The sequence below is a fragment of the Hyla sarda genome, unplaced genomic scaffold, assembly GCF_029499605.1.
Source record: "Hyla sarda isolate aHylSar1 unplaced genomic scaffold, aHylSar1.hap1 scaffold_1251, whole genome shotgun sequence".
Classification (NCBI taxonomy): domain Eukaryota; kingdom Metazoa; phylum Chordata; class Amphibia; order Anura; family Hylidae; genus Hyla; species Hyla sarda.
The window spans coordinates 1-25,663 of record NW_026607872.1 but is presented as its reverse complement, the minus strand read 5'-3'; the positions used below and the strand labels follow the sequence as shown (position 1 = coordinate 25,663).

The following is a 25,663-nucleotide window of genomic DNA, read 5'->3' as shown; positions in this document are numbered from 1 at the left end:
TGACATTTTGCTCTGTTGCCGCCTTCCTCTCCGATTAAAAAAAATATTTATTGATGCTTAAATCCACAGTATACAAAGCGTGAAGATGTCAACGGCCATCCTAAGCTGAACGCGCCTGCTCTCGTCAGATCGCAGACTGCTACGCAGCTTAGGGCCCAGTAAGTACCGGCATGGGAGACTGGCTGGGAATCCCGGGTGCCGTTGCCATTTTGCTCTATTGCTGCCTTCCGCTCCGATTCCGAAAAGAATTTATTGATGCTTAAATCCACAGTATACAAGGTGTGAAGCTGTCGACGGCCATCCTAAGCTGAACGCGCCTGCTCTCGTCAGATCGCAGACTGGTACAGATCTTAGGGCCCGGTAAGTACCGGCATGGGACACTGGCTTGGAATCCCGGCTGCCGTTGACATTTTGCTCTGTTGCCGCCTTCCGTTCCGATTCCGAAAAGGATTTATTGATTCTTAAATGCACAGTATAAAGGACGAGAAGCTGTCAACGGCCATCCAAAGCTGAATGCGCCTGTTCTCGTCAGATCGCAGACTGCTACCCAGCTTCGGGCCTGGTAAGTACCAGCATGGGAGACTGGCTGGGAATCCCAGGTGCAGTTGACATTTTGCTCTGTTTCTGCTCTGATTCCGAAAATTATTTATTGATGCTTAAATCCACAGTATACAAAGTGTGAAGCTGTTAACGGCCTTCCTAAGCTGAACGTGCCTGCTCTCGTCAGATCGCAGACTGCTACCCAGCTTAGGGCCTGGTAAGTACCAGCATGGGAGACTGGCTGGGAATCCCGGGTGCAGTTGACATTTTAATCTGTTGCCGCCTTCCGCTCCGATTCGGAAAAGGATTTATTGATGCTTAAATCCACAATATACAGGGTGTGAAGCTGTCAACGGCCATCCTAAGCCTGAACGTGCCTGCTCTCCTCAGATCGCAGACCGCTGCCCGGCATGGGAGACTGGCTGGCAATCCAAGGTGTCATTGACATTTTGTTCTGTTGCCGCCATCCTCTCCGATTAATAAAAATATTTATTGATTTTTAAATCCACAATATACAAGGCGTGAATATGTCAACAGCCATCCTAAGCTGAACGCGCCTGCTCTTGTCAGATCGCAGACTGCTACCCAGCTTAGGGCCCAGTAAGTACCGGCATGGGAGACTGGCTGGGAATCCCGGGTGCAGTTGACATTTTGCTCTGTTGCCGCCTTCCTCTCCGATTCCGAAAAGGATTTATTGATGCTTAAATGCACAGTATAAAAAGCATGAAGGTGTCAATGGCCATCCTAAGCTGTACGCGCCTGCTCTCGTCAGATCGCAGACTGCTACCCAGCTTAGGGCCCGGTAAGTACTGGCATGGGAGACTGGCTGGGAATCCCGGGTGCCGTTGACATTTTGCTCTATTGCTGCCTTCCGCTCCGATTCCGAAAATAATTTATTGATGCTTAAATCCACAGTATACAAGGTGTGAAGCTGTCGACGGTCATCCTAAGCTGAATGCGCCTGTTCTCGTCAGATCGCAGACTGCTACCCAGCTTAGGGCCCGGTAAGTACCAGCATGGGAGACTGGCTGGGAATCCCAGGTGTTGTTGACATTTTGCTCTGTTGCCGCCTTACGCTCCGATTTCGAAAAGGAGTTATTGATGCTTAAATCTACAGTATACAGGGTGTGAAGCCGTCTACGGCTATCCTAAGCTGAATGTGCCTGTTCTTGTCAGATCGCAGACTGCTGCCCGGCAAGAACGGGCATGGGAGACTGGCTTGCAATCCAAGGTGCTATTGACATTTTGCTCTGTTGCCGCCTTCCTCTCCGATTCCGAAAAGGATTTATTGATGCTTAAATGCACAGTATAAAATTCATGAAGCTGTCAATGGCCATCCTAAGCTGAACGCACCTGCTCTCGTCAGATCGCAGACTGCTACCCAGCTTAGGGCCCGGTAAGTACTGGCATGGGAGACTGGCTGGGAATCCCGGGTGCCGTTGACATTTTGCTCTGTAGCCGCCTTCCGCTTCGATTCCGAAAAGGATTTATTGATGCTTAAATGCACAGTATAAAAAGCATGAAGCTGTCAATGGCCATTCTAAGCTGAACGTGCCTGCTCTCGTCAGATCGCAGACTGCTACCCAGCTTAGGGCCCGGTAAGTACTGGCATGGGAGACTGGCTGGGAATCCCAGGTGCCGTTGACATTTTGCTCTATTGCTGCCTTCCGCTCCGAATCCGAAAATAATTTATTGATGCTTAAATCCACAGTATACAAGGTGTGAAGCTGTCGACGGCCATCCTAAGCTTAACGCGCCTGCTCTCGTCAGATCGCAGACTGGTACAGATCTTAGGGCCCGGTAAGTACCGGCATGGGACACTGGCTGGGAATCCCGGCTGCCGTTGACATTTTGCTCTGTTGCCGCCTTACGCTCCGATTCCGAAAAGGATTTATTGATGCTTAAATCCACAGTATACAGGGTGTGAAGATGTCTACGGCCATCCTAAGCTGAATGCGCCTGTTCTCGTCAGATCGCAGACTGCTACCCAGCTTCGGGCCTGGTAAGTTCCCGCATGGGAGACTGGCTGGGAATCCCGGGTGCAGTTGACATTTTGCTCTGTTTCTGCTCCGATTCCGAAAATTATTTATTGATGCTTAAATCCACAGTATAGAAAGTACGAAGATGTCAACGGCCATCCTAAGCTGAACGCGCCTGCTCTCGTCAGATCGCAGACTGCTACCCAGCTTAGGGCCCGGTAAGTACCAGCATGGGAGACTGGCTGGGAATCCCAGGTGTCGTTGACATTTTGCTCTGTTGCCGCCTTACGCTCCGATTTCGAAAAGGAGTTATTGATGCTTAAATCTACAGTATACAGGGTGTGAAGCCGTCTACGGCTATCCTAAGCTGAATGCGCCTGTTCTTGTCAGATCGCAGACTGCTGCCCGGCAAGTACGGGCATGGGAGACTGGCTGGCAATCCAAGGTGCTATTGACATTTTGCTCTGTTGCCGCCTTCCTCTCCGATAAAAAAAAATATTTATTGATGCTTAAATCCACAGTATACAAGGCGTGAAGATGTCAACGGCCATCCTAAGCTGAACGCGCCTGCTCTCGTCAGATCGCAGACTGCTACGCAGCTTAGGGCCCAGTAAGTACCGGCATGGGAGACTGGCTGGGAATCCCGGGTGCCGTTGCCATTTTGCTCTATTGCTGCCTTCCGCTCCGATTCCGAAAAGAATTTATTGATGCTTAAATCCACAGTATACAAGGTGTGAAGCTGTCGACGGCCATCCTAAGCTAAACGCGCCTGCTCTCGTCAGATCGCAGACTGGTACAGATCTTAGGGCCCGGTAAGTACCGGCATGGGACACTGGCTGGGAATCCCGGCTGCCGTTGACATTTTGCTCTGTTGCCGCCTTCCGTTCCGATTCCGAAAAGGATTTATTGATTGTTAAATGCACAGTATAAAGGACGAGAAGCTGTCAACGGCCATCCTAAGCTGAACGCACCTGCTCTCGTCAGATCGCAGACTGCTACCCAGCTTAGGGCCTGGTAAGTACCAGCATGGGAGACTGGCTGGGAATCCCGGGTGCAGTTGACATTTTAATCTGTTGCCGCCTTCCGCTCCGATTCGGAAAAGGATTTATTGATGCTTAAATCCACAATATACAGGGTGTGAAGCTGTCAACGGCCATCCTAAGCCTGAACGTGCCTGCTCTCCTCAGATCGCAGACCGCTGCCCGGCAGTTACCGGCATGGGAGACTGGCTGGCAATCCAAGGTGCCATTGACATTTTGTTCTGTTGCCGCCATCCTCTCCGATTAATAAAAATATTTATTGATTTTTAAATCCACAATATACAAGGCGTGAATATGTCAACGGCCATCCTAAGCTGAACGCGCCTGCTCTTGTCAGATCGCAGACTGCTACCCAGCTTAGGGCCCAGTAAGTACCGGCATGGGAGACTGGCTGGGAATCCCGGGTGCAGTTGACATTTTGCTCTGTTGCCACCTTCCGTTCCGATTCCGAAAAGGATTTATTGATGCTTTAATGCACAGTATAAAGGGCATGAAGCTGTCAACGGCCATCCTAAGCTGGACGCGCCTGCTCTCGTCAGATCGCAGACTGCTACCCAGCTTAGGGCCCGGTAAGTACCAGCATGGGAGACTGGCTGGGAATCCCAGGTGTTGTTGACATTTTGCTCTTTAGCCGCCTTCCGCTCCGATTCCGAAAAGGATTTATTGATGCTTAAATCCACAGTATACAGGGTGTGAAGCCGTCTACGGCTATCCTAAGCTGAATGTGCCTGTTCTTGTCAGATCACAGACTGCTGCCCGGCAAGAACGGGCATGGGAGACTGGCTGGCAATCCAAGGTGCTATTGACATTTTGCTCTGTTGCCGCCTTCCTCTCCGATTCCGAAAAGGATTTATTGATGCTTAAATGCACAGTGTAAAAATCATGAAGCTGTCAATGGCCATCCTAAGCTGAACGCGCCTGCTCTCGTCAGATCGCAGACTGCTACCCAGCTTAGGGCCCAGTAAGTACTGGCATGGGAGACTTGCTGGGAATCCCGGGTGCCGTTGACATTTTGCTCTATTGCTGCCTTCCGCTCCGATTCCGAAAATAATTTATTGATGCTTAAATCCACAGTATACAAGGTGTGAAGCTGTCGACGGCCATCCTAAGCTTAACGTGCCTGCTCTCGTCAGATCGCAGACTGGTACAGATCTTAGGGCCCGGTAAGTACCGGCATGGGACACTGGCTGGGAATCCCGGCTGCCGTTGACATTTTGCTCTGTTGCCGCCTTCCGTTCCGATTCCGAAAAGGATTTATTGATGCTTAAATCCACAATACACAGGGTGTGAAGCTGTCAACGGCCATCCTAAGCCTGAACGTGCCTGCTCTCCTCAGATTGCAGGCTGCTGCCCGGCAGTTACCGGCATGGGAGACTGGCTGGCAATCCAAGGTGCTATTGACATTTTGCTCTGTTGCCGCCTTCCTCTCCGATTCCGAAAAGGATTAATTGATGCTTAAATGCACAGTATAAAATTCATGAAGCTGTAAATGGCCATCCTAAGCTGAACGCACCTGCTCTCGTCAGATCGCAGACTGCTACCCAGCTTAGGGCCCGATAAGTACTGGCATGGGAGACTGGCTGGGAATCCCGGGTGCCGTTGACATTTTGCTCTATTGCTGCCTTCCGCTCCGATTCCGAAAAGAATTTATTGATGCTTAAATCCACAGTATACAAGGTGTGAAGCTGTCGACGGCCATCCTAAGCTTAACGCGCCTGCTTTCGTCAGATCGCAGACTGGTACAGATCTTAGGGCCCGGTAAGTACCGGCATGGGACACTGGCTGGGAATCCCGGCTGCCGTTGACATTTTGCTCTGTTGCCGCCTTCCGTTCCGATTCCGAAAAGGATTTATTGATGCTTAAATGCACAGTATACAAAGTGTGAAGCTGTCAACGGCCATCCTAAGCTGAACGCGCCTGCTCTCGTCAGATCGCAGACTGCTACCCAGCTTAGGGCCTGGTAAGTACCTGCATGGGAGACTGGCTGGGAATCCCGGGTGCAGTTGACATTTTAATCTGTTGCCGCCTTCCGCTCCGATTCGGAAAAGGATTAATTGATGCTTAAATCCACAATATACAGGGTGTGAAGCTGTCAACGGCCATCCTAAGCCTGAATGTGCCTGCTCTCCTCAGATCGCAGACTGCTGCCCGGCAGATACCGGCATGGGAGACTGGCTGGCAATCCAAGGTGCCATTGACATTTTGCTCTGTTGCCGCCTTCTTCTCCGATTAATAAAAATATTTATTGAGGCTTAAATCCACAATATACAAGGCATAAAGAAGTCAACGGCCATCCTAAGCTGAACGCGCCTGCTCTCGTCAGATCACAGACTGCTACCCAGCTTAGGGCCCAGTAAGTACCGGCATGGGAGACTGGCTAGGAATCCAGGGTGCAGTTGACATTTTGCTCTGTTGCCGCCTTCCGCTCCGATTCGGAAAAGGATTTATTGATGCTTAAATGCACAGTATAAAGGACATGAAGCTGTCAACGGCCACCCTAAGCTGAACGCGCCTTCTCTCGTCAGATCGCAGACTTCTACCCAGCTTAGGGTCCGGTAAGTACCAGCATGGGAGACTGGCTGGGAATCCCAGGTGTTGTTGACATTTTGCTCTGTAGCCGCCTTGCGTTCCGATTCCGAAAAGGATTTATTGATGCTTAAATCCACAGTATAAAGGGTGAGAAGCCGTCTACGGCTATCCTAAGCTGAATGTGCCTGTTCTTGTCAGATCGCAGACTGCTGCCCGGCAAGTACGGGCATGGGAGACTGGCTGGCAATCCAAGGTGCTATTGACATTTTGCTCTGTTGCCGCCTTCCTCTCCGATTCCGAAAAGGATTTATTGATGCTTAAATGCACAGTATAAAAAGCATGAAGCTGTCAATGGCCATCCTAAGCTGAACGCGCCTGCTCTCGTCAGATCGCAGACTGCTACCCAGCTTAGGGCCCGGTAAGTACTGGCATGGGAGACTGGCTGGGAATCCCGGGTGCCGTTGACATTTTGCTCTATTGCTGCCTTCCGCTCCGATTCCGAAAATAATTTATTGATGCTTAAATCCACAGTATACAAGGTGTGAAGCTGTCGACGGTCATCCTTAGCTGAATGCGCCTGTTCTCGTCAGATCGCAGACTGCTACCCAGCTTCGGGCCTGGTAAGTTCCAGCATGGGAGACTGGCTGGGAATCCCAGGTGTCGTTGACATTTTGCTCTGTTGCCGCCTTCAGCGCCGATTCCGAAAAGGATTTATTGATGCTTAAATCCACAGTATACAGGGTGTGAAGATGTCTACGGCCATCCTAAGCTGAATGCGCCTGTTCTCGTCAGATCGCAGACTGCTACCCAGCTTCGGGCCTGGTAAGTACCAGCATGGGAGACTGGCTGGGAATCCCAGGTGTCGTTGACATTTTGATCTGTTGCCGCCTTACGCTCCGATTTCGAAAAGGAGTTATTGATGCTTAAATCTACAGTATACAGGGTGTGAAGCCGTCTACGGCTATCCTAAGCTGAATGCGCCTGTTCTTGTCAGATCGCAGACTGCTGCCCGGCAAGTACGGGCATGGGAGACTGGCTGGCAATCCAAGGTGCTATTGACATTTTGCTCTGTTGCCGCCTTCCTCTCCGATTAAAAAAAATATTTATTGATGCTTAAATCCACAGTATACAAGGCGTGAAGATGTCAACGGCCATCCTAAGCTGAACGCGCCTGCTCTCGTCAGATCGCAGACTGCTACGCAGCTTAGGGCCCAGTAAGTACCGGCATGGGAGACTGGCTGGGAATCCCGGGTGCCGTTGCCATTTTGCTCTATTGCTGCCTTCCGCTCCGATTCCGAAAAGAATTTATTGATGCTTAAATCCACAGTATACAAGGTGTGAAGCTGTCGACGGTCATCCTAAGCTGAACGCGCCTGCTCTCGTCAGATCGCAGACTGGTACAGATCTTAGGGCCCGGTAAGTACCGGCATGGGACACTGGCTTGGAATCCCGGCTGCCGTTGACATTTTGCTCTGTTGCCGCCTTCCGTTCCGGTTCCGATTCCGAAAAGGATTTATTGATTCTTAAATGCACAGTATAAAGGACGAGAAGCTGTCAACGGCCATCCTAAGCTGAATGCGCCTGTTCTCGTCAGATCGCAGACTGCTACCCAGCTTCGGGCCTGGTAAGTACCAGCATGGGAGACTGGCTGGGAATCCCAGGTGCAGTTGACATTTTGCTCTGTTTCTGCTCTGATTCCGAAAATTATTTATTGATGCTTAAATCCACAGTATACAAAGTGTGAAGCTGTTAACGGCCTTCCTAAGCTGAACGCGCCTGCTCTCGTCAGATCGCAGACTGCTACCCAGCTTAGGGCCTGGTAAGTACCAGCATGGGAGACTGGCTGGGAATCCCGGGTGCAGTTGACATTTTAATCTGTTGCCGCCTTCCGCTCCGATTCGGAAAAGGATTTATTGATGCTTAAATCCACAATATACAGGGTGTGAAGCTGTCAACGGCCATCCTAAGCCTGAACGTGCCTGCTCTCCTCAGATCGCAGACCGCTGCCCGGCAGTTACCGGCATGGGAGACTGGCTGGCAATCCAAGGTGCCATTGACATTTTGTTCTGTTGCCGCCATCCTCTCCGATTAATAAAATATTTATTGATTTTTAAATCCACAATATACAAGGCATGAATATGTCAACGGCCATCCTAAGCTGAACGCGCCTGCTCTTGTCAGATCGCAGACTGCTACCCAGCTTAGGGCCCAGTAAGTACCGGCATGGGAGACTGGCTGGAATCCCGGGTGCAGTTGACATTTTGCTCTGTTGCCACCTTCCGTTCCGATTCCGAAAAGGATTTATTGATGCTTTAATGCACAGTATAAAGGGCATGAAGCTGTCAACGGCCATCCTAAGCTGGACGCGCCTGCTCTCGTCAGATCGCAGACTGCTACCCAGCTTAGGGCCCGGTAAGTACCAGCATGGGAGACTGGCTGGGAATCCCAGGTGTTGTTGACATTTTGCTCTTTAGCCGCCTTCCGCTCCGATTCCGAAAAGGATTTATTGATGCTTAAATCCACAGTATACAGGGTGTGAAGCCGTCTACGGCTATCCTAAGCTGAATGTGCCTGTTCTTGTCAGATCGCAGACTGCTGCCCGGCAAGAACGGGCATGGGAGACTGGCTGGCAATCCAAGGTGCTATTGACATTTTGCTCTGTTGCCGCCTTCCTCTCCGATTCCGAAAAGGATTTATTGATGCTTAAATGCACAGTATAAAATTCATGAAGCTGTCAATGGCCATCCTAAGCTGAACGCACCTGCTCTCGTCAGATCGCAGACTGCTACCCAGCTTAGGGCCCGGTAAGTACTGGCATGGGAGACTGGCTGGGAATCCCGGGTGCCGTTGACATTTTGCTCTGTAGCCGCCTTCCGCTTCGATTCCGAAAAGGATTTATTGATGCTTAAATGCACAGTATAAAAAGCATGAAGCTGTCAATGGCCATTCTAAGCTGAACGTGCCTGCTCTCGTCAGATCGCAGACTGCTACCAGCTTAGGGCCCGGTAAGTACTGGCATGGGAGACTGGCTGGGAATCCCAGGTGCCGTTGACATTTTGCTCTATTGCTGCCTTCCGCTCCGAAAATAATTTATTGATGCTTAAATCCACAGTATACAAGGTGTGAAGCTGTCGACGGCCATCCTAAGCTTAACGCGCCTGCTCTCGTCAGATCGCAGACTGGTACAGATCTTAGGGCCCGGTAAGTACCGGCATGGGACACTGGCTGGGAATCCCGACTGCCGTTGACATTTTGCTCTGTTGCCGCCTTACGCTCCGATTCCGAAAAGGATTTATTGATGCTTAAATCCACAGTATACAGGGTGTGAAGATGTCTACGGCCATCCTAAGCTGAATGCGCCTGTTCTTGTCAGATCGCAGACTGCTACCCAGCTTCGGGCCTGGTAAGTACCCGCATGGGAGACTGGCTGGGAATCCCGGGTGCAGTTGACATTTTGCTCTGTTTCTGCTCCGATTCCGAAAATTATTTATTGATGCTTAAATCCACAGTATAGAAAGTGTGAAGATGTCAACGGCCATCCTAAGCTGAACGCGCCTGCTCTCGTCAGATCGCAGACTGCTACCCAGCTTAGGGCCCGGTAAGTACCAGCATGGGAGACTGGCTGGGAATCCCAGGTGTTGTTGACATTTTGCTCTATTGCTGCCTTCCGCTACGATTCCGAAAATAATTTATTGATGCTTAAATCCACAGTATACAAGGTGTGAAGCTGTCGACGGCCATCCTAAGCTAAACGCGCCTGCTCTCGTCAGATCGCAGACTGGTACAGATCTTAGGGCCCGGTAAGTACCGGCATGGGACACTGGCTGGGAATCCCGGCTGCCGTTGACATTTTGCTCTGTTGCCGCCTTCCGTTCCGTTCCGATTCCGAAAAGGATTTATTGATTGTTAAATGCACAGTATAAAGGACGAGAAGCTGTCAACGGCCATCCTAAGCTGAACGCGCCTGCTCTCGTCAGATCGCAGACTGCTACCCAGCTTAGGGCCCGGTAAGTACCAGCATGGGAGACTGGCTGGGAATCCCAGGTGTCGTTGACATTTTGCTCTGTTGCCGCCTTCCGCTCCGATTCCGAAAAGGATTTATTGATGCTTAAATCCACAGTATACAAGGTGTGAAGCTGTCGACGGCCATCCTAAGCCTAACGCGCCTGCTCTCGTCAGATCGCAGACTGGTACAGATCTTAGGGCCCGGTAAGTACCGGCATGGGACACTGGCTGGGAATCCCGGCTGCCGTTGACATTTTGCTCTGTTGCCGCCTTATGCTCCGATTCCGAAAAGGATTTATTGATGCTTAAATCAACAGTATACAGGGTGTGAAGATGTCTACGGCCATCCTAAGCTGAATGCGCCTGTTCTCGTCAGATCGCAGACTGCTACCCAGCTTCGGGCCTGGTAAGTACCAGCATGGGAGACTGGCTGGGAATCTCGGGTGCAGTTGACATTTTGCTCTTTTTTCTGCTCCGATTCCGAAAATTATTTATTGATGCTTAAATCCACAGTATACAAAGTGTAAAGCTGTCAACGGCCATCCTAAGCTGAACGCGCCTGCTCTTGTCAGATCGCAGACTGCTACCCAGCTTAGGGCCTGGTAAGTACCAGCATGGGAGACTGGCTGGGAATCTCAGGTGTTGTTGACATTTTGCTCTGTAGCTCTGTAGACATTTTGCTTCGATTCCGAAAAGGATTTATTGATGCTTAAATCCACAATATACAGGGTGTGAAGCCGTCTACGGCTATCCTAAGCTGAATGCGCCTGTTCTTGTCAGATCGCAGACTGCTTCCCGGCAGATAGCGGCATGGGAGACTGGCTGGCAATCCAAGGTGCCATTGACATTTTGCTCTGTTGCCGCCTTCCTCTCCGATTAATAAAAATATTTATTGATGCTTAAATCCATAGTATACAAGGCGTGAAGCTGTCAACGGCCATCCTAAGCTGAATGCGCCTTCTTTCGTCAGATCGCAGACTGCTACCCAGCTTAGGGTCCAGTAAGTACCGGCATAGGAGACTGGCTGGGAATCCCGGGTGCAGTTGACATTTTGCTCTGTTGCCGCCTTCCGCTCCGATTCGGAAAAGGATTTATTGATGCTTAAATGCACAGTATAATGGGCGTGAAGCTGTCAACGGCCATCCTAAGCTGAACGCGCCTGCTCTCGTCAGATCGCAGACTGCTACCCAGCTTTGGGCTCGGTAAGTACCAGCATGGGAGACTGGCTGGGAATCCCAGGTGTTGTTGACATTTTGCTCTGTAGCTGCCTTCCGCTCCGATTCCGAAAAGGATTTATTGATGCTTAAATCCACAGTATACAGGGTGTGAAGCCGTCTACGGCTATCCTAAGCTGAATGTGCCTGTTCTTGTCAGATCGCAGACTGCTGCCCGGCAAGTACGGGCATGGGAGACTGGCTGGCAATCCAAGGTGCTATTGACATTTTGCTCTGTTGCCGCCTTCCTCTCCGATTCCGAAAAGGATTTATTGATGCTTAAATGCACAGTATAAAAAGCATGAAGCTGTCAATGGCCATCCTAAGCTGAACGCGCCTGCTCTCGTCAGATCACAGATTGCTACCCAGCTTAGGGCCCGGTAAGTACTGGCATGGGAGACTGGCTGGGAATCCCGGGTGCCGTTGACATTTTGCTTTATTGATGCTTAAATCCACAGTATACAAGGTGTGAAGCTGTCGACGGCCATCCTAAGCTTAACGCGCCTGCTCTTGTCAGATCGCAGACTGGTACAGATCTTAGGGCCCGGTAAGTACCGGCATGGGACACTGGCTGGGAATCCCGGCTGCCGTTGACATTTTGCTCTGTTGCCGCCTTCCGTTTCCGATTCCGAAAAGGATTTATTGATGCTTAAATGCACAGTATAAAAAGCATGAAGCTGTCAATGGCCATCCTAAGCTGAACGCGCCTGCTCTCGTCAGATCACAGATTGCTACCCAGCTTAGGGCCCGGTAAGTACTGGCATGGGAGACTGGCTGGGAATCCCGGGTGCCGTTGACATTTTGCTTTATTGATGCTTAAATCCACAGTATACAAGGTGTGAAGCTGTCGACGGCCATCCTAAGCTTAACGCGCCTGCTCTTGTCAGATCGCAGACTGGTACAGATCTTAGGGCCCGGTAAGTACCGGCATGGGACACTGGCTGGGAATCCCGGCTGCCGTTGACATTTTGCTCTGTTGCCGCCTTCCGTTTCCGATTCCGAAAAGGATTTATTGATGCTTAAATGCACAGTATAAAGGGCAAGAAGCTGTCAACGGCCATCCTAAGCTGAACGTGCCTGCTCTCGTCAGATCGCAGACTGCTACCCAGCTTAGGGCCCGGAAAGTACCAGCATGGGAGACTGGCTGGGAATCCCAGGTGTCGTTGACATTTTGCTCTGTTGCCGCCTACCGCTCCGATTCCGAAAAGGATTTATTGATGCTTAAATCCACAGTATACAGGGTGTGAAGTTGTCTACGACCATCCTAAGCTGAATGCGCCTGTTCTCGTCAGATCGCAGACTCCTACCCAGCTTTGGGCCTGGTAAGTACCAGCATGGGAGACTGGCTGGGAATCCCGGGTGCAGTTGACATTTTGCTCTGTTTCTGCTCCGATTCCGAAAATTATTTATTGATGCTTAAATCCACAGTATACAAAGTGTGAAGCTGTCAACGGCCATCCTAAGCTGAACGCGCCTGCTCTCGTCAGATCGCAGACTGCTACCCAGCTTAGGGCCCGGTAAGTACCAGCATGGGAGACTGGCTGGGAATCCCGGGTGCAGTTGACATTTTGCTCTGTTGCCGCCTTCCGCTCCGATTCGGTAAATTATTTATTGATGCTTAAATGCACAGTATAAAGGGCGTGAAGCTGTCAACGGCCATCCTAAGCTGAACGCGCCTGCTCTCGTCAGATCGCAGACTGCTACCCAGCTTAGGCCCGGTAAGTACCAGCATGGGAGACTGGCTGGGAATCCCAGGTGTTGTTGACATTTTGCTCTGTAGCCGCCTTCCGCTCCGATTCCGAAAAGGATTTATTGATGCTTAAATCCACAGTATACAAGGTGTGAAGCTGTCGACGGCCATCCTAAGCTTAACTCGCCTGCTCTCGTCAGATCGCAGACTGGTACAGATTTTAGGGCCCGGTAAGTACCGGCATGAGACACTGGCTGGGAATCCCGGCTGCTGTTGACATTTTGCTCTGTTGCCGCCTTCCGTTCCGATGTCGAAAAGGATTTATTGATGCTTAAATGCACAGTATAAAGGGCGAGAAGCTGTCAACGGCCATCCTAAGCTGAACGCGCCTGCTCTCGTCAGATCGCAGACTGCTACCCAGCTTAGGGCCCGGTAAGTACTGGCATGGGAGACTGGCTGGGAATCCCAGGTGCCGTTGACATTTTGCTCTATTGCTGCCCTCCGATTCGATTCCGAAAATAATTTATTGATGCTTAAATCCACAGTATACAAGGTGTGAAGCTGTCGACGGCCATCCTAAGCTTAACGCGCCAGCTCTCGTCAGATCGCAGACTGGTACAGATCTTAGGGCCCGGTAAGTACCGGCATGGGACACTGGCTGGGAATCCCGGCTGCCGTTGACATTTTGCTCTGTTGCCGCCTTCCACTCCGATTCCGAAAAGGATTTATTGATGCTTAAATCCACAGTATACAAGGCGTGAAGATGTCAACGGCCATCCTAAGCTGAACGCGCCTGCTCTCGTCAGATCGCAGACTGCTACGCAGCTTAGGGCCCAGTAAGTACCGGCATGGGAGACTGGCTGGGAATCCCGGGTGCCGTTGCCATTTTGCTCTATTGCTGCCTTCCGCTCCGATTCCGAAAAGAATTTATTGATGCTTAAATCCACAGTATACAAGGTGTGAAGCTGTCGACGGTCATCCTAAGCTGAACGCGCCTGCTCTCGTCAGATCGCAGACTGGTACAGATCTTAGGGCCCGGTAAGTACCGGCATGGGACACTGGCTTGGAATCCCGGCTGCCGTTGACATTTTGCTCTGTTGCCGCCTTCCGTTCCGGTTCCGATTCCGAAAAGGATTTATTGATTCTTAAATGCACAGTATAAAGGACGAGAAGCTGTCAACGGCCATCCTAAGCTGAATGCGCCTGTTCTCGTCAGATCGCAGACTGCTACCCAGCTTCGGGCCTGGTAAGTACCAGCATGGGAGACTGGCTGGGAATCCCAGGTGCAGTTGACATTTTGCTCTGTTTCTGCTCTGATTCCGAAAATTATTTATTGATGCTTAAATCCACAGTATACAAAGTGTGAAGCTGTTAACGGCCTTCCTAAGCTGAACGCGCCTGCTCTCGTCAGATCGCAGACTGCTACCCAGCTTAGGGCCTGGTAAGTACCAGCATGGGAGACTGGCTGGGAATCCCGGGTGCAGTTGACATTTTAATCTGTTGCCGCCTTCCGCTCCGATTCGGAAAAGGATTTATTGATGCTTAAATCCACAATATACAGGGTGTGAAGCTGTCAACGGCCATCCTAAGCCTGAACGTGCCTGCTCTCCTCAGATCGCAGACCGCTGCCCGGCAGTTACCGGCATGGGAGACTGGCTGGCAATCCAAGGTGCCATTGACATTTTGTTCTGTTGCCGCCATCCTCTCCGATTAATAAAAATATTTATTGATTTTTAAATCCACAATATACAAGGCATGAATATGTCAACGGCCATCCTAAGCTGAACGCGCCTGCTCTTGTCAGATCGCAGACTGCTACCCAGCTTAGGGCCCAGTAAGTACCGGCATGGGAGACTGGCTGGGAATCCCGGGTGCAGTTGACATTTTGCTCTGTTGCCACCTTCCGTTCCGATTCCGAAAAGGATTTATTGATGCTTTAATGCACAGTATAAAGGGCATGAAGCTGTCAACGGCCATCCTAAGCTGGACGCGCCTGCTCTCGTCAGATCGCAGACTGCTACCCAGCTTAGGGCCCGGTAAGTACCAGCATGGGAGACTGGCTGGGAATCCCAGGTGTTGTTGACATTTTGCTCTTTAGCCGCCTTCCGCTCCGATTCCGAAAAGGATTTATTGATGCTTAAATCCACAGTATACAGGGTGTGAAGCCGTCTACGGCTATCCTAAGCTGAATGTGCCTGTTCTTGTCAGATCGCAGACTGCTGCCCGGCAAGAACGGGCATGGGAGACTGGCTGGCAATCCAAGGTGCTATTGACATTTTGCTCTGTTGCCGCCTTCCTCTCCGATTCCGAAAAGGATTTATTGATGCTTAAATGCACAGTATAAAATTCATGAAGCTGTCAATGGCCATCCTAAGCTGAACGCACCTGCTCTCGTCAGATCGCAGACTGCTACCCAGCTTAGGGCCCGGTAAGTACTGGCATGGGAGACTGGCTGGGAATCCCGGGTGCCGTTGACATTTTGCTCTGTAGCCGCCTTCCGCTTCGATTCCGAAAAGGATTTATTGATGCTTAAATGCACAGTATAAAAAGCATGAAGCTGTCAATGGCCATTCTAAGCTGAACGTGCCTGCTCTCGTCAGATCGCAGACTGCTACCCAGCTTAGGGCCCGGTAAGTACTGGCATGGGAGACTGGCTGGGAATCCCAGGTGCCGTTGACATTTTGCTCTATTGCTGCCTTCCGCTCCGAAAATAATTTATTGATGCTTAAATCCACAGTATACAAGGTGTGAAGCTGTCGACGGCCATCCTAAGCTTAACGCGCCTGCTCTCGTCAGATCGCAGACTGGTACAGATCTTAGGGCCCGGTAAGTACCGGCATGGGACACTGGCTGGGAATCCCGACTGCCGTTGACATTTTGCTCTGTTGCCGCCTTACGCTCCGATTCCGAAAAGGATTTATTGATGCTTAAATCCACAGTATACAGGGTGTGAAGATGTCTACGGCCATCCTAAGCTGAATGCGCCTGTTCTTGTCAGATCGCAGACTGCTACCCAGCTTCGGGCCTGGTAAGTACCCGCATGGGAGACTGGCTGGGAATCCCGGGTGCAGTTGACATTTTGCTCTGTTTCTGCTCCGATTCCGAAAATTATTTATTGATGCTTAAATCCACAGTATAGAAAGTGTGAAGATGTCAACGGCCATCCTAAGCTGAACGCGCCTGCTCTCGTCAGATCGCAGACTGCTACCCAGCTTAGGGCCCGGTAAGTACCAGCATGGGAGACTGGCTGGGAATCCCAGGTGTTGTTGACATTTTGCTCTATTGCTGCCTTCCGCTACGATTCCGAAAATAATTTATTGATGCTTAAATCCACAGTATACAAGGTGTGAAGCTGTCGACGGCCATCCTAAGCTAAACGCGCCTGCTCTCGTCAGATCGCAGACTGGTACAGATCTTAGGGCCCGGTAAGTACCGGCATGGGACACTGGCTGGGAATCCCGGCTGCCGTTGACATTTTGCTCTGTTGCCGCCTTCCGTTCCGTTCCGATTCCGAAAAGGATTTATTGATTGTTAAATGCACAGTATAAAGGACGAGAAGCTGTCAACGGCCATCCTAAGCTGAACGCGCCTGCTCTCGTCAGATCGCAGACTGCTACCCAGCTTAGGGCCCGGTAAGTACCAGCATGGGAGACTGGCTGGGAATCCCAGGTGTCGTTGACATTTTGCTCTGTTGCCGCCTTCCGCTCCGATTCCGAAAAGGATTTATTGATGCTTAAATCCACAGTATACAAGGTGTGAAGCTGTCGACGGCCATCCTAAGCCTAACGCGCCTGCTCTCGTCAGATCGCAGACTGGTACAGATCTTAGGGCCCGGTAAGTACCGGCATGGGACACTGGCTGGGAATCCCGGCTGCCGTTGACATTTTGCTCTGTTGCCGCCTTATGCTCCGATTCCGAAAAGGATTTATTGATGCTTAAATCAACAGTATACAGGGTGTGAAGATGTCTACGGCCATCCTAAGCTGAATGCGCCTGTTCTCGTCAGATCGCAGACTGCTACCCAGCTTCGGGCCTGGTAAGTACCAGCATGGGAGACTGGCTGGGAATCTCGGGTGCAGTTGACATTTTGCTCTTTTTTCTGCTCCGATTCCGAAAATTATTTATTGATGCTTAAATCCACAGTATACAAAGTGTAAAGCTGTCAACGGCCATCCTAAGCTGAACGCGCCTGCTCTTGTCAGATCGCAGACTGCTACCCAGCTTAGGGCCTGGTAAGTACCAGCATGGGAGACTGGCTGGGAATCTCAGGTGTTGTTGACATTTTGCTCTGTAGCTCTGTAGACATTTTGCTTCGATTCCGAAAAGGATTTATTGATGCTTAAATCCACAATATACAGGGTGTGAAGCCGTCTACGGCTATCCTAAGCTGAATGCGCCTGTTCTTGTCAGATCGCAGACTGCTTCCCGGCAGATAGCGGCATGGGAGACTGGCTGGCAATCCAAGGTGCCATTGACATTTTGCTCTGTTGCCGCCTTCCTCTCCGATTAATAAAAATATTTATTGATGCTTAAATCCATAGTATACAAGGCGTGAAGCTGTCAACGGCCATCCTAAGCTGAATGCGCCTTCTTTCGTCAGATCGCAGACTGCTACCCAGCTTAGGGTCCAGTAAGTACCGGCATAGGAGACTGGCTGGGAATCCCGGGTGCAGTTGACATTTTGCTCTGTTGCCGCCTTCCGCTCCGATTCGGAAAAGGATTTATTGATGCTTAAATGCACAGTATAATGGGCGTGAAGCTGTCAACGGCCATCCTAAGCTGAACGCGCCTGCTCTCGTCAGATCGCAGACTGCTACCCAGCTTTGGGCTCGGTAAGTACCAGCATGGGAGACTGGCTGGGAATCCCAGGTGTTGTTGACATTTTGCTCTGTAGCTGCCTTCCGCTCCGATTCCGAAAAGGATTTATTGATGCTTAAATCCACAGTATACAGGGTGTGAAGCCGTCTACGGCTATCCTAAGCTGAATGTGCCTGTTCTTGTCAGATCGCAGACTGCTGCCCGGCAAGTACGGGCATGGGAGACTGGCTGGCAATCCAAGGTGCTATTGACATTTTGCTCTGTTGCCGCCTTCCTCTCCGATTCCGAAAAGGATTTATTGATGCTTAAATGCACAGTATAAAAAGCATGAAGCTGTCAATGGCCATCCTAAGCTGAACGCGCCTGCTCTCGTCAGATCACAGATTGCTACCCAGCTTAGGGCCCGGTAAGTACTGGCATGGGAGACTGGCTGGGAATCCCGGGTGCCGTTGACATTTTGCTTTATTGATGCTTAAATCCACAGTATACAAGGTGTGAAGCTGTCGACGGCCATCCTAAGCTTAACGCGCCTGCTCTTGTCAGATCGCAGACTGGTACAGATCTTAGGGCCCGGTAAGTACCGGCATGGGACACTGGCTGGGAATCCCGGCTGCCGTTGACATTTTGCTCTGTTGCCGCCTTCCGTTTCCGATTCCGAAAAGGATTTATTGATGCTTAAATGCACAGTATAAAAAGCATGAAGCTGTCAATGGCCATCCTAAGCTGAACGCGCCTGCTCTCGTCAGATCACAGATTGCTACCCAGCTTAGGGCCCGGTAAGTACTGGCATGGGAGACTGGCTGGGAATCCCGGGTGCCGTTGACATTTTGCTTTATTGATGCTTAAATCCACAGTATACAAGGTGTGAAGCTGTCGACGGCCATCCTAAGCTTAACGCGCCTGCTCTTGTCAGATCGCAGACTGGTACAGATCTTAGGGCCCGGTAAGTACCGGCATGGGACACTGGCTGGGAATCCCGGCTGCCGTTGACATTTTGCTCTGTTGCCGCCTTCCGTTTCCGATTCCGAAAAGGATTTATTGATGCTTAAATGCACAGTATAAAGGGCAAGAAGCTGTCAACGGCCATCCTAAGCTGAACGTGCCTGCTCTCGTCAGATCGCAGACTGCTACCCAGCTTAGGGCCCGGAAAGTACCAGCATGGGAGACTGGCTGGGAATCCCAGGTGTCGTTGACATTTTGCTCTGTTGCCGCCTACCGCTCCGATTCCGAAAAGGATTTATTGATGCTTAAATCCACAGTATACAGGGTGTGAAGTTGTCTACGACCATCCTAAGCTGAATGCGCCTGTTCTCGTCAGATCGCAGACTCCTACCCAGCTTTGGGCCTGGTAAGTACCAGCATGGGAGACTGGCTGGGAATCCCGGGTGCAGTTGACATTTTGCTCTGTTTCTGCTCCGATTCCGAAAATTATTTATTGATGCTTAAATCCACAGTATACAAAGTGTGAAGCTGTCAACGGCCATCCTAAGCTGAACGCGCCTGCTCTCGTCAGATCGCAGACTGCTACCCAGCTTAGGGCCCGGTAAGTACCAGCATGGGAGACTGGCTGGGAATCCCGGGTGCAGTTGACATTTTGCTCTGTTGCCGCCTTCCGCTCCGATTCGGTAAATTATTTATTGATGCTTAAATGCACAGTATAAAGGGCGTGAAGCTGTCAACGGCCATCCTAAGCTGAACGCGCCTGCTCTCGTCAGATCGCAGACTGCTACCCAGCTTAGGCCCGGTAAGTACCAGCATGGGAGACTGGCTGGGAATCCCAGGTGTTGTTGACATTTTGCTCTGTAGCCGCCTTCCGCTCCGATTCCGAAAAGGATTTATTGATGCTTAAATCCACAGTATACAAGGTGTGAAGCTGTCGACGGCCATCCTAAGCTTAACTCGCCTGCTCTCGTCAGATCGCAGACTGGTACAGATTTTAGGGCCCGGTAAGTACCGGCATGAGACACTGGCTGGGAATCCCGGCTGCTGTTGACATTTTGCTCTGTTGCCGCCTTCCGTTCCGATGTCGAAAAGGATTTATTGATGCTTAAATGCACAGTATAAAGGGCGAGAAGCTGTCAACGGCCATCCTAAGCTGAACGCGCCTGCTCTCGTCAGATCGCAGACTGCTACCCAGCTTAGGGCCCGGTAAGTACTGGCATGGGAGACTGGCTGGGAATCCCAGGTGCCGTTGACATTTTGCTCTATTGCTGCCCTCCGATTCGATTCCGAAAATAATTTATTGATGCTTAAATCCACAGTATACAAGGTGTGAAGCTGTCGACGGCCATCCTAAGCTTAACGCGCCAGCTCTCGTCAGATCGCAGACTGGTACAGATCTTAGGGCCCGGTAAGTACCGGCATGGGACACTGGCTGGGAATCCCGGCTGCCGTTGACATTTTGCTCTGTTGCCGCCTTCCACTCCGATTCCGAAAAGGATTTATTGATGCTTAAATCCACAGTATACAAGGCGTGAAGATGTCAACGGCCATCCTAAGCTGAACGCGCCTGCTCTCGTCAGATCGCAGACTGCTACGCAGCTTAGGGCCCAGTAAGTACCGGCATGGGAGACTGGCTGGGAATCCCGGGTGCCGTTGCCATTTTGCTCTATTGCTGCCTTCCGCTCCGATTCCGAAAAGAATTTATTGATGCTTAAATCCACAGTATACAAGGTGTGAAGCTGTCGACGGTCATCCTAAGCTGAACGCGCCTGCTCTCGTCAGATCGCAGACTGGTACAGATCTTAGGGCCCGGTAAGTACCGGCATGGGACACTGGCTTGGAATCCCGGCTGCCGTTGACATTTTGCTCTGTTGCCGCCTTCCGTTCCGGTTCCGATTCCGAAAAGGATTTATTGATTCTTAAATGCACAGTATAAAGGACGAGAAGCTGTCAACGGCCATCCTAAGCTGAATGCGCCTGTTCTCGTCAGATCGCAGACTGCTACCCAGCTTCGGGCCTGGTAAGTACCAGCATGGGAGACTGGCTGGGAATCCCAGGTGCAGTTGACATTTTGCTCTGTTTCTGCTCTGATTCCGAAAATTATTTATTGATGCTTAAATCCACAGTATACAAAGTGTGAAGCTGTTAACGGCCTTCCTAAGCTGAACGCGCCTGCTCTCGTCAGATCGCAGACTGCTACCCAGCTTAGGGCCTGGTAAGTACCAGCATGGGAGACTGGCTGGGAATCCCGGGTGCAGTTGACATTTTAATCTGTTGCCGCCTTCCGCTCCGATTCGGAAAAGGATTTATTGATGCTTAAATCCACAATATACAGGGTGTGAAGCTGTCAACGGCCATCCTAAGCCTGAACGTGCCTGCTCTCCTCAGATCGCAGACCGCTGCCCGGCAGTTACCGGCATGGGAGACTGGCTGGCAATCCAAGGTGCCATTGACATTTTGTTCTGTTGCCGCCATCCTCTCCGATTAATAAAAATATTTATTGATTTTTAAATCCACAATATACAAGGCATGAATATGTCAACGGCCATCCTAAGCTGAACGCGCCTGCTCTTGTCAGATCGCAGACTGCTACCCAGCTTAGGGCCCAGTAAGTACCGGCATGGGAGACTGGCTGGGAATCCCGGGTGCAGTTGACATTTTGCTCTGTTGCCACCTTCCGTTCCGATTCCGAAAAGGATTTATTGATGCTTTAATGCACAGTATAAAGGGCATGAAGCTGTCAACGGCCATCCTAAGCTGGACGCGCCTGCTCTCGTCAGATCGCAGACTGCTACCCAGCTTAGGGCCCGGTAAGTACCAGCATGGGAGACTGGCTGGGAATCCCAGGTGTTGTTGACATTTTGCTCTTTAGCCGCCTTCCGCTCCGATTCCGAAAAGGATTTATTGATGCTTAAATCCACAGTATACAGGGTGTGAAGCCGTCTACGGCTATCCTAAGCTGAATGTGCCTGTTCTTGTCAGATCGCAGACTGCTGCCCGGCAAGAACGGGCATGGGAGACTGGCTGGCAATCCAAGGTGCTATTGACATTTTGCTCTGTTGCCGCCTTCCTCTCCGATTCCGAAAAGGATTTATTGATGCTTAAATGCACAGTATAAAATTCATGAAGCTGTCAATGGCCATCCTAAGCTGAACGCACCTGCTCTCGTCAGATCGCAGACTGCTACCCAGCTTAGGGCCCGGTAAGTACTGGCATGGGAGACTGGCTGGGAATCCCGGGTGCCGTTGACATTTTGCTCTGTAGCCGCCTTCCGCTTCGATTCCGAAAAGGATTTATTGATGCTTAAATGCACAGTATAAAAAGCATGAAGCTGTCAATGGCCATTCTAAGCTGAACGTGCCTGCTCTCGTCAGATCGCAGACTGCTACCCAGCTTAGGGCCCGGTAAGTACTGGCATGGGAGACTGGCTGGGAATCCCAGGTGCCGTTGACATTTTGCTCTATTGCTGCCTTCCGCTCCGAAAATAATTTATTGATGCTTAAATCCACAGTATACAAGGTGTGAAGCTGTCGACGGCCATCCTAAGCTTAACGCGCCTGCTCTCGTCAGATCGCAGACTGGTACAGATCTTAGGGCCCGGTAAGTACCGGCATGGGACACTGGCTGGGAATCCCGACTGCCGTTGACATTTTGCTCTGTTGCCGCCTTACGCTCCGATTCCGAAAAGGATTTATTGATGCTTAAATCCACAGTATACAGGGTGTGAAGATGTCTACGGCCATCCTAAGCTGAATGCGCCTGTTCTTGTCAGATCGCAGACTGCTACCCAGCTTCGGGCCTGGTAAGTACCCGCATGGGAGACTGGCTGGGAATCCCGGGTGCAGTTGACATTTTGCTCTGTTTCTGCTCCGATTCCGAAAATTATTTATTGATGCTTAAATCCACAGTATAGAAAGTGTGAAGATGTCAACGGCCATCCTAAGCTGAACGCGCCTGCTCTCGTCAGATCGCAGACTGCTACCCAGCTTAGGGCCCGGTAAGTACCAGCATGGGAGACTGGCTGGGAATCCCAGGTGTTGTTGACATTTTGCTCTATTGCTGCCTTCCGCTACGATTCCGAAAATAATTTATTGATGCTTAAATCCACAGTATACAAGGTGTGAAGCTGTCGACGGCCATCCTAAGCTAAACGCGCCTGCTCTCGTCAGATCGCAGACTGGTACAGATCTTAGGGCCCGGTAAGTACCGGCATGGGACACTGGCTGGGGAATCCCGGCTGCCGTTGACATTTTGCTCTGTTGCCGCCTTCCGTTCCGTTCCGATTCCGAAAAGGATTTATTGATTGTTAAATGCACAGTATAAAGGACGAGAAGCTGTCAACGGCCATCCTAAGCTGAACGCGCCTGCTCTCGTCAGATCGCAGACTGCTACCCAGCTTAGGGCCCGGTAAGTACCAGCATGGGAGACTGGCTGGGAATCCCAGGTGTCGTTGACATTTTGCTCTGTTGCCGCCTTCCGCTCCGATTCCGAAAAGGATTTATTGATGCTTAAATCCACAGTATACAAGGTGTGAAGCTGTCGACGGCCATCCTAAGCCTAACGCGCCTGCTCTCGTCAGATCGCAGACTGGTACAGATCTTAGGGCCGGTAAGTACCGGCATGGGACACTGGCTGGGAATCCCGGCTGCCGTTGACATTTTGCTCTGTTGCCGCCTTATGCTCCGATTCCGAAAAGGATTTATTGATGCTTAAATCAACAGTATACAGGGTGTGAAGATGTCTACGGCCATCCTAAGCTGAATGCGCCTGTTCTCGTCAGATCGCAGACTGCTACCCAGCTTCGGGCCTGGTAAGTACCAGCATGGGAGACTGGCTGGGAATCCCGGGTGCAGTTGACATTTTGCTCTTTTTTCTGCTCCGATTCCGAAAATTATTTATTGATGCTTAAATCCACAGTATACAAAGTGTAAAGCTGTCAACGGCCATCCTAAGCTGAACGCGCCTGCTCTTGTCAGATCGCAGACTGCTACCCAGCTTAGGGCCTGGTAAGTACCAGCATGGGAGACTGGCTGGGAATCTCAGGTGTTGTTGACATTTTGCTCTGTAGCTCTGTAGACATTTTGCTTCGATTCCGAAAAGGATTTATTGATGCTTAAATCCACAATATACAGGGTGTGAAGCCGTCTACGGCTATCCTAAGCTGAATGCGCCTGTTCTTGTCAGATCGCAGACTGCTTCCCGGCAGATAGCGGCATGGGAGACTGGCTGGCAATCCAAGGTGCCATTGACATTTTGCTCTGTTGCCGCCTTCCTCTCCGATTAATAAAAATATTTATTGATGCTTAAATCCATAGTATACAAGGCGTGAAGCTGTCAACGGCCATCCTAAGCTGAATGCGCCTTCTTTCATCAGATCGCAGACTGCTACCCAGCTTAGGGTCCAGTAAGTACCGGCATGGGAGACTGGCTGGGAATCCCGGGTGCAGTTGACATTTTGCTCTGTTGCCGCCTTCCGCTCCGATTCGGAAAAGGATTTATTGATGCTTAAATGCACAGTATAATGGGCGTGAAGCTGTCAACGGCCATCCTAAGCTGAACGCGCCTGCTCTCGTCAGATCGCAGACTGCTACCCAGCTTTGGGCTCGGTAAGTACCAGCATGGGAGACTGGCTGGGAATCCCAGGTGTTGTTGACATTTTGCTCTGTAGCTGCCTTCCGCTCCGATTCCGAAAAGGATTTATTGATGCTTAAATCCACAGTATACAGGGTGTGAAGCCGTCTACGGCTATCCTAAGCTGAATGTGCCTGTTCTTGTCAGATCGCAGACTGCTGCCCGGCAAGTACGGGCATGGGAGACTGGCTGGCAATCCAAGGTGCTATTGACATTTTGCTCTGTTGCCGCCTTCCTCTCCGATTCCGAAAAGGATTTATTGATGCTTAAATGCACAGTATAAAAAGCATGAAGCTGTCAATGGCCATCCTAAGCTGAACGCGCCTGCTCTCGTCAGATCACAGATTGCTACCCAGCTTAGGGCCCGGTAAGTACTGGCATGGGAGACTGGCTGGGAATCCCGGGTGCCGTTGACATTTTGCTTTATTGATGCTTAAATCCACAGTATACAAGGTGTGAAGCTGTCGACGGCCATCCTAAGCTTAACGCGCCTGCTCTTGTCAGATCGCAGACTGGTACAGATCTTAGGGCCCGGTAAGTACCGGCATGGGACACTGGCTGGGAATCCCGGCTGCCGTTGACATTTTGCTCTGTTGCCGCCTTCCGTTTCCCGATTCCGAAAAGGATTTATTGATGCTTAAATGCACAGTATAAAAAGCATGAAGCTGTCAATGGCCATCCTAAGCTGAACGCGCCTGCTCTCGTCAGATCACAGATTGCTACCCAGCTTAGGGCCCGGTAAGTACTGGCATGGGAGACTGGCTGGGAATCCCGGGTGCCGTTGACATTTTGCTTTATTGATGCTTAAATCCACAGTATACAAGGTGTGAAGCTGTCGACGGCCATCCTAAGCTTAACGCGCCTGCTCTTGTCAGATCGCAGACTGGTACAGATCTTAGGGCCCGGTAAGTACCGGCATGGGGACACTGGCTGGGAATCCCGGCTGCCGTTGACATTTTGCTCTGTTGCCGCCTTCCGTTTCCGATTCCGAAAAGGATTTATTGATGCTTAAATGCACAGTATAAAGGGCAAGAAGCTGTCAACGGCCATCCTAAGCTGAACGTGCCTGCTCTCGTCAGATCGCAGACTGCTACCCAGCTTAGGGCCCGGAAAGTACCAGCATGGGAGACTGGCTGGGAATCCCAGGTGTCGTTGACATTTTGCTCTGTTGCCGCCTACCGCTCCGATTCCGAAAAGGATTTATTGATGCTTAAATCCACAGTATACAGGGTGTGAAGTTGTCTACGACCATCCTAAGCTGAATGCGCCTGTTCT

The 25,663-nt window shown here is 50.8% G+C and overlaps 47 pseudogenes; all 47 read left to right on the top strand.

Moving 5' to 3' along the window:
* Positions 1-87: 87 nt before the first annotated feature.
* LOC130303889 (5S ribosomal RNA) lies at positions 88-207 on the top strand (annotated as a pseudogene).
* A 1,064-nt stretch (positions 208-1,271) lies between these two features.
* LOC130303972 (5S ribosomal RNA) lies at positions 1,272-1,391 on the top strand (annotated as a pseudogene).
* A 474-nt stretch (positions 1,392-1,865) lies between these two features.
* On the top strand, positions 1,866-1,985 carry LOC130303907 (5S ribosomal RNA; annotated as a pseudogene).
* An 82-nt stretch (positions 1,986-2,067) lies between these two features.
* On the top strand, positions 2,068-2,187 carry LOC130303955 (5S ribosomal RNA; annotated as a pseudogene).
* A 479-nt stretch (positions 2,188-2,666) lies between these two features.
* Positions 2,667-2,786, top strand: LOC130303946 (5S ribosomal RNA; annotated as a pseudogene).
* Positions 2,787-3,058: 272 nt separating this feature from the next.
* Positions 3,059-3,178, top strand: LOC130303888 (5S ribosomal RNA; annotated as a pseudogene).
* Positions 3,179-3,462: 284 nt separating this feature from the next.
* Positions 3,463-3,582, top strand: LOC130303974 (5S ribosomal RNA; annotated as a pseudogene).
* Positions 3,583-4,057: 475 nt separating this feature from the next.
* Positions 4,058-4,177, top strand: LOC130303971 (5S ribosomal RNA; annotated as a pseudogene).
* Positions 4,178-4,449: 272 nt separating this feature from the next.
* On the top strand, positions 4,450-4,569 carry LOC130303914 (5S ribosomal RNA; annotated as a pseudogene).
* Positions 4,570-5,044: 475 nt separating this feature from the next.
* Positions 5,045-5,164, top strand: LOC130303894 (5S ribosomal RNA; annotated as a pseudogene).
* A 284-nt stretch (positions 5,165-5,448) lies between these two features.
* LOC130303923 (5S ribosomal RNA) lies at positions 5,449-5,568 on the top strand (annotated as a pseudogene).
* An 867-nt stretch (positions 5,569-6,435) lies between these two features.
* Positions 6,436-6,555, top strand: LOC130303951 (5S ribosomal RNA; annotated as a pseudogene).
* Positions 6,556-6,839: 284 nt separating this feature from the next.
* LOC130303922 (5S ribosomal RNA) lies at positions 6,840-6,959 on the top strand (annotated as a pseudogene).
* Positions 6,960-7,231: 272 nt separating this feature from the next.
* LOC130303887 (5S ribosomal RNA) lies at positions 7,232-7,351 on the top strand (annotated as a pseudogene).
* A 1,078-nt stretch (positions 7,352-8,429) lies between these two features.
* On the top strand, positions 8,430-8,549 carry LOC130303970 (5S ribosomal RNA; annotated as a pseudogene).
* Positions 8,550-8,821: 272 nt separating this feature from the next.
* On the top strand, positions 8,822-8,941 carry LOC130303895 (5S ribosomal RNA; annotated as a pseudogene).
* An 82-nt stretch (positions 8,942-9,023) lies between these two features.
* Positions 9,024-9,142, top strand: LOC130303982 (5S ribosomal RNA; annotated as a pseudogene).
* A 473-nt stretch (positions 9,143-9,615) lies between these two features.
* Positions 9,616-9,735, top strand: LOC130303960 (5S ribosomal RNA; annotated as a pseudogene).
* Positions 9,736-10,024: 289 nt separating this feature from the next.
* LOC130303944 (5S ribosomal RNA) lies at positions 10,025-10,144 on the top strand (annotated as a pseudogene).
* A 1,080-nt stretch (positions 10,145-11,224) lies between these two features.
* On the top strand, positions 11,225-11,344 carry LOC130303899 (5S ribosomal RNA; annotated as a pseudogene).
* Positions 11,345-11,616: 272 nt separating this feature from the next.
* Positions 11,617-11,736, top strand: LOC130303936 (5S ribosomal RNA; annotated as a pseudogene).
* Positions 11,737-11,986: 250 nt separating this feature from the next.
* LOC130303935 (5S ribosomal RNA) lies at positions 11,987-12,106 on the top strand (annotated as a pseudogene).
* A 250-nt stretch (positions 12,107-12,356) lies between these two features.
* Positions 12,357-12,476, top strand: LOC130303893 (5S ribosomal RNA; annotated as a pseudogene).
* A 277-nt stretch (positions 12,477-12,753) lies between these two features.
* On the top strand, positions 12,754-12,873 carry LOC130303925 (5S ribosomal RNA; annotated as a pseudogene).
* A 485-nt stretch (positions 12,874-13,358) lies between these two features.
* Positions 13,359-13,478, top strand: LOC130303956 (5S ribosomal RNA; annotated as a pseudogene).
* A 284-nt stretch (positions 13,479-13,762) lies between these two features.
* Positions 13,763-13,882, top strand: LOC130303886 (5S ribosomal RNA; annotated as a pseudogene).
* A 1,080-nt stretch (positions 13,883-14,962) lies between these two features.
* On the top strand, positions 14,963-15,082 carry LOC130303969 (5S ribosomal RNA; annotated as a pseudogene).
* Positions 15,083-15,354: 272 nt separating this feature from the next.
* LOC130303884 (5S ribosomal RNA) lies at positions 15,355-15,474 on the top strand (annotated as a pseudogene).
* An 82-nt stretch (positions 15,475-15,556) lies between these two features.
* LOC130303954 (5S ribosomal RNA) lies at positions 15,557-15,676 on the top strand (annotated as a pseudogene).
* Positions 15,677-16,149: 473 nt separating this feature from the next.
* LOC130303959 (5S ribosomal RNA) lies at positions 16,150-16,269 on the top strand (annotated as a pseudogene).
* A 289-nt stretch (positions 16,270-16,558) lies between these two features.
* On the top strand, positions 16,559-16,678 carry LOC130303943 (5S ribosomal RNA; annotated as a pseudogene).
* A 1,080-nt stretch (positions 16,679-17,758) lies between these two features.
* On the top strand, positions 17,759-17,878 carry LOC130303898 (5S ribosomal RNA; annotated as a pseudogene).
* A 272-nt stretch (positions 17,879-18,150) lies between these two features.
* LOC130303934 (5S ribosomal RNA) lies at positions 18,151-18,270 on the top strand (annotated as a pseudogene).
* Positions 18,271-18,520: 250 nt separating this feature from the next.
* On the top strand, positions 18,521-18,640 carry LOC130303933 (5S ribosomal RNA; annotated as a pseudogene).
* A 250-nt stretch (positions 18,641-18,890) lies between these two features.
* On the top strand, positions 18,891-19,010 carry LOC130303892 (5S ribosomal RNA; annotated as a pseudogene).
* Positions 19,011-19,287: 277 nt separating this feature from the next.
* On the top strand, positions 19,288-19,407 carry LOC130303924 (5S ribosomal RNA; annotated as a pseudogene).
* Positions 19,408-19,892: 485 nt separating this feature from the next.
* LOC130303945 (5S ribosomal RNA) lies at positions 19,893-20,012 on the top strand (annotated as a pseudogene).
* A 284-nt stretch (positions 20,013-20,296) lies between these two features.
* LOC130303885 (5S ribosomal RNA) lies at positions 20,297-20,416 on the top strand (annotated as a pseudogene).
* Positions 20,417-21,496: 1,080 nt separating this feature from the next.
* On the top strand, positions 21,497-21,616 carry LOC130303968 (5S ribosomal RNA; annotated as a pseudogene).
* Positions 21,617-21,888: 272 nt separating this feature from the next.
* Positions 21,889-22,008, top strand: LOC130303978 (5S ribosomal RNA; annotated as a pseudogene).
* An 82-nt stretch (positions 22,009-22,090) lies between these two features.
* On the top strand, positions 22,091-22,210 carry LOC130303953 (5S ribosomal RNA; annotated as a pseudogene).
* A 473-nt stretch (positions 22,211-22,683) lies between these two features.
* LOC130303958 (5S ribosomal RNA) lies at positions 22,684-22,803 on the top strand (annotated as a pseudogene).
* Positions 22,804-23,093: 290 nt separating this feature from the next.
* LOC130303942 (5S ribosomal RNA) lies at positions 23,094-23,213 on the top strand (annotated as a pseudogene).
* A 1,079-nt stretch (positions 23,214-24,292) lies between these two features.
* Positions 24,293-24,412, top strand: LOC130303897 (5S ribosomal RNA; annotated as a pseudogene).
* A 272-nt stretch (positions 24,413-24,684) lies between these two features.
* LOC130303932 (5S ribosomal RNA) lies at positions 24,685-24,804 on the top strand (annotated as a pseudogene).
* A 251-nt stretch (positions 24,805-25,055) lies between these two features.
* On the top strand, positions 25,056-25,175 carry LOC130303930 (5S ribosomal RNA; annotated as a pseudogene).
* A 251-nt stretch (positions 25,176-25,426) lies between these two features.
* LOC130303891 (5S ribosomal RNA) lies at positions 25,427-25,546 on the top strand (annotated as a pseudogene).
* The last annotated feature ends 117 nt before the right edge of the window (positions 25,547-25,663 follow it).